Source organism: Zea mays, chromosome 5 (assembly GCF_902167145.1).
Source record: "Zea mays cultivar B73 chromosome 5, Zm-B73-REFERENCE-NAM-5.0, whole genome shotgun sequence".
In the NCBI taxonomy this organism is placed as follows: domain Eukaryota; kingdom Viridiplantae; phylum Streptophyta; class Magnoliopsida; order Poales; family Poaceae; genus Zea; species Zea mays.
The window spans coordinates 90557537-90566410 of record NC_050100.1 but is presented as its reverse complement, the minus strand read 5'-3'; the positions used below and the strand labels follow the sequence as shown (position 1 = coordinate 90566410).

Genomic DNA, 8874 nt, shown 5'->3' with positions numbered 1-8874 from the left:
CACACCCGGTTCTGGGGGCAAAACCGAATGCATATCATATGTGGGCCAGGATCCATTTTCCACACATATGTTGACGTCACAAGTGTAATATATCAAAAAACAATGCAATAAAGGCGTAAAGAGAGTAGAGTAACTTTATTACATCATCTGGATCATTGTATCTTTAACAAGTATCATAATCGAAGTACGACAGAAATAACATGGACACTCTTCCACAGGAAGGTGACTGGTGCATCGTTAGACTCAAAACTCATCAACGTCATTTGCGAAGTCTTCAGCATCACCCTCTGATCAAAATATTAACAAGGGTGAGCTCACTTATGGTCGGGGCTCAACAAGTGGGGGAAAATTAATGCAAGTTAACAAGGTAGGCTATGGATAAGCGATAAGCATTTTAGTTGGTCAATATTTTATTAGCAACACCTGTCTTACTAATAAGTGTGTATCCCAAATATCCCAATTAATCAAAGGTATAAGATTATATCAAAAGCACTTAAGTGAAATCACTTAAGCAAATCACTGGTAGATCATCATATCAGGATTTATTTTCTATCTTTAAGTTCAATTATCATGTGAGGCTCCAGGTTGCTCTTAACCGTGAGCACGACTGATATATCAATTTTACACTCTGCAGAGGTGGTACAACTTTACCCACAAGCCATGTATCCCATCTAGCCTGGGTTGATCGGACCCGTAAACACTGCTGAGGTGAATGGCTAGAGATCCATTATGAGGCTTTCACAAAATATCCTTAGTACAAAGCCACCCGCTAAGGTTTCCACGTCAGTATTGATGGCCCTCTGGGTGAGATAACTTAGCCAAGATTACCACCCCATGTTAACATGAGCTGCCACCAAACCACTGCCGCCCCCTCTTGCCCATCTTTCAGGTAGCACTACAACATTTTAGGCCTTCTATGACAAATATTTAATGACAATATAGACATTCGTCACAATTTCTTTCATTTTATGACGCTTTCTATGAAGTAATCCTGTTTAGTGACGAAAATTTTACTTCTGTCATTAAAATCGTCATGAATTGCTATAAAATCATCTTTGTGACGATATTATATAACAATATTAAATTGTCATAGGTGTAAATTGTCATAAATTTGCTCTTTGTTATAATTGTGATGATATTGCATGACAATGCACATTTGTCATATATTTATAACTTATCTAAATAAAAAAGAATGTTAATTTTTTATGATAGAACATGTGGACACAGTTAAGATGGACTCATTGCCATATCTATTGGCAATATTAGTAAATATGTTAGCTTTATTGCCACATCGGTTGGAACTGATATTGCATGACAATGTACATTTGTCATAGATTTATAAATTTTTTAAATAAAAAAACATTGTTAAATTTTCTATGATAGAACACGTGGAACACCAAGATGGACCCACTGCCCGCAATTATATTAGTATTATGTTAACTTTAGTAGTCAGATGCTCGTGTCTTAATACGGGGTTTTATACAGTACAAGTAGACCTCGAATTATATATATATATATATATATATATATAAAATGTCTCTCCTATCTATAATGTACAGGTATTTGGTATGGTGGTATAGTGTTGTATATCCCCTTTCCAAGTTATAGGTTTCGATTCTTTGTTCCATTTATTTATTTTTTTGGCGTGGCGGGCGTCCGCACTATGAATTTTATATGGGAAAAATAAAAAAAATACAAGGAGGTAAATTGAACATAAGACATACCTTTTTGGTCCAAATCTTTTAACCCACCACGCCAATGCCATGTATGTGATTTTTTTGACACAGTAGTACGATAAATTATGTATTCTTGTATTACTTCATTGCACAACATTATGTCACGTGAACGAGGGCATCACATTCTTCCAAACGCAAATACGATTGCTTTCCCTTGGCCGCCGCCGCCGCCAAAGTTGGTGGTGCCTAGTCACAGTGGACATCAAGTTGCTACATTTATACATTGGAAGGCTGTTAGCTACTGATTGGAGGCAGACGAGGAAGGAAGAAGGAGCACGGTATGGAGAGGGTGGAAGGAAACAGAGGCAGGAACTGGAGTTATGTTATTTTATTACTTGTTCGTCACAATCCAAGACATCGAGGTATATATCACTCCCTCCTCTCACAGCGCTGCTAATTATAAAGTTAAGCACCACATTATTGGACCCAATTGCCACCACACATGTGAGTTCATCATCATTATTGTTCTTGTTAAACCGGAAATCCACTCAGATACCTAATAATAAATTAGTCAGCATTATTATGAAAATTTACCACGTAAAATTTGGCACCAATACTCCATAAAAACAGCCGCCACCCAAAAAAAATATATCACCCCCCCTTCCCTGACCTTCCACATTTTTCTCTCCCACCTCCATATTTTTTGCACTTTCTATCGGTAACCACGCTCGCCTCCTCATGGTTTCCCCTTCGTCCTCCCACCCGCAATAGTGGATCCATCAACGGCGATTTCATCTTCCGCATCGAATTCAGTGGCTGTTGATCTGGCCTCCCCACGACAGGTCCACCATGGCTCCAGGGAAGAGGTCCACACGGACCTTATAGACACCGGAAGGTATTTACCATTTATGAATCGATCTCCTCTCTGTTCATCTAGATAGAGTCAATGGATCTCATTTAGGAACGCTTAGTGACTGGCTTCCTCTCTGTTATATTGCGATTCCTTCCCCTGACACTTATAGACGTAAGAAAGAATAATCAATATTTTTGAAACACTATATATGAAGTTTGGTTAAATCCATGTCGATCTACTGCAGTTTCACATAGCTCCAAGTCCGTAGTGTGTTTGAAACAAACATAAAGAACTAATCACGGTTGGTTAGAACATTTAAACATTCTATTTCTGTAGTTTTATTTTTCAGTCAATACTATTAGATCAATTGTTATCATTTCTGAAAAACTAAAGTCTAGCTCCAAACTTGTCTGCTAGAATTGTGTGGTCTAAATTTTGCTTTTCAGTGTTCAGTACTAAATTCAGTCCAAACATGTCTGTTGCAGTCCAAAATGGTAACAGGCTTCCAACTTGCAGTCTGCAGTTTTAATTTTTAGTTCTTCTCCATATTTTGCAGTTTTATTCTATAGTTTTATTTTATAGGCTTCCAACCTCACGCGCATGCGTTTCATTCATTTCCACATATGTTGGATTGCATCTCTAGATAAGTGAACTCAAACTATTACAAATATGAAAAGTTATGGTCTAAATTAATTTATACTTTCTGAATTATAATTGTTACCTTTTCTGAAAATATAACTTATCTCTTCTAAAATAATTAGCGCCATTACTGTTTTCTATCATGCTGACATTATATTCTTTATTTATTCTATTTCACTATTATTTGTCTTATTTAACTTTTTAAAATGCGCAGAACCCGCGCTAGCTGATTATGAGAAAATAAGGGCTATGAATGTGATGTAGAACAATCAATTATTTCAACGACTAGGCCTTGCACAATTGAAATCATTGATGACTGCTACAACTGCAAACAACATACAAGACTGTCCTCAGCAATCAGGGAGTTTATATGATGGTGAAGACACCGATGGTTCTAATGAAGAGGTAATCCGTGGTACTTATTAATTCTTAGCATCTCAATTATCTGTCTTTAAATTTGGGTTCACAATCAATTTGATTTGCATATCCTTATTGTATTTTACATATTCAGGAATCCCAAAGTCGTAAGGGTGTTCGTGCCAACATCTCCAACGATGGTGATCAGATCTCAACAAAAGTAACAGGAGGAAATAAAAGAATTGTGGCACCTCCACAAGAGCGAACAATTAGAGTTACTAGGCAAAGAATTGCTGAAATAAACCAAGAAACTACCCACAGCTTGTCTATTCTTACGCAAGCCAATTCATGTCCTACTACAAACCATGAATCGATTGAAACTCTTGTTGCTTCTTCGCATCCTAGTTCAAATTCTACCACAGATCATGACCCAACCCACAACATATATATTGCTACAGAGCATAATTCTTTGTTACAGGAGGAGGATGATAACCACAATGTTGTTGAAGGCAAGTGGGCATCTTAACTGTTTAGACATTGAGCTATCCTTTTGAATTTGTTTTTTTATATTTTCCTGTATGAGTTTAGGTATCTAGTATAGCTCAAATTTGAACAAAATTACTCATATGTTGTAGTCCGTTTTATGACAACTAATGCTTAGCTATATGCAACATCACTTACATCAACAACATTTTTTTGTCAAGACTAGGAACAATAGAAATCATACCAAGGAGAAAAAGTATGGGCAAGCAACTTAAATCGTTAAGCAGAGGACTGGGAATGAAGATTCCAATCCAGATTACTGAAGGGAACAAAAGGCCAGAGCCACCTTTTCAAGCTGCTAAGTTTGCATGAGACGGGGGAATCACATTGAGGCAACACGTTCCAATATTTCACAATTGGAAGGAGTACAAGAAGAAACAGAATGAACCTACAATAAGAAACTATATTGGAAAAGTTACTGTAAGTTACTTTTACTCATTTGTCAAGTTAGAGTTAATTTACATTTTCAATGGCTCATGAAATTATTTATTTAATAGGCTCAATTCACCATGTACAATGAAAGCAAGGCAGTGGAAGATGCATGTCTAGATATGCTAAAGGGTGGACAGCGCCAAATGAGATATAGACTGAAACAAAAATATTTCAATGGGATACCTGCTAATGAAGTCAGGACTTCATCGCCTATTCCAAGCATGTCTGATGAGGACTGGAGAAGGGGTCTACCACAAAACACAAGGTATTTGACATGCTCATGTATCATTTTAAAGAGACAATTAGCGAAAACCAATGTAATAATCAACTAATTTACACTCTGAAAACTGCTATACTATTTCGCACTACTAATTGTCTATATTATTTATAACATGTCGATTTGATATACATGATACTTGTATGAAGAATAAACTTAATCGTGAAAACGTACGGTATCAACAATGCACAAGATCCCAGTTCTACATTGCAAAAGCTTATTTATTGGTAAGTTAATTTGGAACCATGTTGTAGTAGTACCCAGTGCTGAAATGCAAAAGCAATTGATTTCTTCATGGGTTCTGTGACCAGGTGGATGTGTAGTATATTAAAAAATAGCAGAGTTTAGCAACTTGTTGCAAGAATATACATTTGTCTGTGTGGGAAAACATTCTATTCTCAATTTGATCATTGCTTCTTTTGAAGAAATTTAATATATGCTACATATATATGTTCTAGATGTATTATTTGGTAAGTTCTAATACTCAGGTTCCATAGTAACAAAAATGAACTGAATCTGTCTAGGAGATAAGGTGTAGTATAATGAAAATTTGACTTGTTGCTGCTATGGAGGAACTAAATCTCTGATTAAGTCCACCAAACATCCAAAGGGAATTCAAATTGTCTTGCTCCTCCTACAATTAAAATATCTCTTGTTGCTGCTGCAATGCTGCTTCTTTTGAAGAATTTTAATATATGCTACAATATTGGTGCTGCTATGTTGCTGCTACTACTGCAAGGTTGTTGTTGCTGCTGCAATGTTGTTGTTGCAGTGTTTCTTTTGAAGAATTGAATATGCTTCTACTGCAAAGTTGCTTCACCACTGTAGAGATTTCTTTTGAAGAATTTATTTTGGAGCTCTAGGGATATTGTCAACACCAAACCAAATTGGTGTAAAAATCCAACTTGTATATCATGTCTATATTCTCACTAGATTCTTTTTTCATTTCAGAAGCAACATAAATATAAGGATATTGAACCGAGTGCAATAGATCTTTTCAAGGACATGCATTGCAGCAAGAAGAATAGTTTTTCTAAAAATGTTCAGAAAGCAATTGTGAGTAGTCATTTTGTTTTTACATTTGTACTGAAAACTTGCAACTAGGACTATGTTATACTAACATATAATATTATAATAGGTTGACATGGAAGCAATGGTGACAGCACCGGCTGAGGATGGACAACAACAGATGTCTCCTACGGAAGTTGTTTCTGAAGTGCTATCAGGCTCTAGTTTGTTCCTACGGAATGTTGGTCTGCAAGCTACCTCCAAGAAAAGCTTCACAACTATTTATGCAAAGGTTCAAGAACTTCAGGATCAATTGGAGTCTGAGAGGCAAGAAAAAGACGGACTTCGGGAGGAAGTCGAAACCTTAAAGGCTCAGGCGCAGGCCTCAAAGGAGACTATGGACAATATGAAGAGATCGATGGAAGAAAATAATGTTTTCCTCCGCCAAATGATAAGCTTCAATCGAAGCCAAGTGCCTCCATCTTAAGTCTACTACAGTTTTATAAATTTGAAATATGTTTGAAGTTTCATACTTTGAATTGAAGTTTTAGGATTTTCTTTGGATTGAAAATTACAGGATCTATAGTCATACAATTTTATGTTATAGAATTATCTCTTGGATGAATTGTGTGAATGTTGAACTAATTAATGCATTGTTTTGGTTATTAGCATGTGATTTCATAATATTACATGAAGATATGAATTCATCAAGTCTTATGATGAAAAAATCATCACAAATATACTACCACGTCATCGTACTTTGTGATGAAAAAATCGTCACAAATATATTGCCACCTTGTCATTATTTATGACAAATATCTTTGTCACAACATTTTGCCACATCAGCTGCCATGTGGCATGCCACGTCATAACATCTGTGATGAATGAATTCGTCAAAACATTTTTTCCACATCACCTATGTTGGGGTACTTCTTCTCCGTCGAAGGTCCTCAAGGCAAAAAAAATCTTCGATAAAATGATACAAAAGCTTGCCGAAGTTATCTTCAGCCTCGGCTCAACTCCTAAGACGAAGCTCAAAGGCTTTGGCGACAGTGCAAGAAGCCGAAGGTCAATAGCTTCGGCCCAGACCAAGAAAAGAAGGAAAAAGGACTAGATAGACCTTACTAGTTTTAATTACTTATAAACAAATATTTGAGGGCATCAATGTAATTGTACCCGGGCTGCGTCCCGCGCCTATAAATAGATGAACAGTACCCTCGTACTGTTCACGCTGGATTGTAATCACTCTCGCGTCATTCTTGCATCCTTACCTTCTGCCAAGCCGAAGGTATCAATGTAACACAAATATTATTCATATTTTCTCATATTCACAGAATATATAAATATGAATATATTGTTGGGTTATAATTGTGATCTTTATTTCCTTATATTCTATTGCTTAATTATTCATATGATAAAATGATGAAGGTATTTCCTTCATGACCTTCGTCTGAAGATCATTATATCCAAAGGGAAATAATGCTTCGAAGGACAAAGGTCTTTAACCAATAACAATGGTGTTCCTTGTTCTTGATTTATAGCATCTGAGAACAAGTGACTAACATTGGTGCCCACCTCCGGTGAACTCACTTCCACAACTATGACAATGGCTTCGCAAAGCAACCAAGCTGTAGCATTGTCACACCCGGTTTTGGAAGGCAAACCGAATGCGAACCATGTACGTGCCAGGATCAGAACTCACGTACACAGCGATTACATAATTGGACATCATCACACAATGCTTAAAGTAGATAGCGGAAAGGGTACTTAGTTACATCAAGATGTCTGAGACATCCACATAGTCTACTACATATCCATAGTGTTCAATAATAATATAAAAGTGCGGAGAAACGAAACGTAGAAGATAAGCCTACACAGGCAGCTGACTGGGGTTTGCCACTAAAGTAAACTAGAACTCGTCGTAATCCTGAAACTCCTCAAAGTCTTCCATGTTGCCAGCTTCACCTCCTGAGCACTGGGTATAGTGGGGACAACCTGGGGTGGGGTGGTTTGTAAAGCAAGGGTGAGTACACTTCAACGTACTCAGCAAATGTCATGTTTGGCTAAAGTGGACTAGATGTATGTGGAGTTAAGGTTAAGCAGTTGCTTTTAGTTGGTCAAGTTTTATTACTACAACTAGAGCCAACTTTTAGTAATAAACCCAGCTATTACCCAGGAGTACTCCCTCCAAGAGGAAATACTAGAGATCAAAATTATAACCATCATTGCTAATCATCATCATGAAAGTAATCAAAGTTCTTCTAATCAAAGAGGATCTCAAGGCTGCTCATAACCGTGAGCACGACTGATATACCAGTTTCTAACACTCTGCAAAGGTCACACACTTTTCCCACAAGTCATGGTTCTCGTTCTGCCCGGGGTTCTAGCCTCCCCATTGATCACTACCAAGGTGACCCAGTAGGGTCTCACTACGTAGCCTTTACAAAGATTTCCCAGAGGTCATATCCGCCCGTTAGGTTTCTCTAGTTTGATAAACACAATACATCTCCCCAAAGGAAGGGTGACTAACAAAACTAAATCAAAGAACCTCTGCAACCAGCCTCGGTAGAGCAAGTACTGTGCCCGGACCCCATTGACGGTCCTACGGCGAAGCCAACTACTCCTCTTGTTCCTCTAATTAATCAGCTAAGGGCGTCCCATTCCACCCTCATGGTTGCACTGTTATCCCGGGTTGTCACTCCCCAAATAGGGCCTTACAGAGAGGTACTCAGAAAACAGACTGAGCGCCCCCCTAAAGTAATCACAAGAACCTCATCGGGATAACATCATCATATCATAAATAATCACATCATGTTCATTGATTAAGTTAAAGCAATAGCATAAGCTAACCATGATTAACCCAAAAAGGTAAACAAGGGTAAGGTAAATACAGACTAGTCAATCCTTAAGTTTCAATAATGTATTGCGGGACAGTGAATTATAAAGTAAAGTAGGACAAAATAGGTCTAAGGACACTTGCCTTCACCAGGTTGTTGCTCATAGGGATCTTCGGCAACACACTCAGGAACCACGAGCTGCTCGTTGTCTAAATAAAGTGGTCATACATTCAATACATTTGGAAAGTACAA

At 37.5% G+C, this 8874-nt stretch overlaps 1 pseudogene; it reads left to right on the top strand.

Moving 5' to 3' along the window:
- The first annotated feature begins 2016 nt into the window (after window positions 1-2016).
- LOC109939736 (uncharacterized) lies at window positions 2017-6272 on the top strand (annotated as a pseudogene).
- Window positions 6273-8874: the final 2602 nt, after the last annotated feature.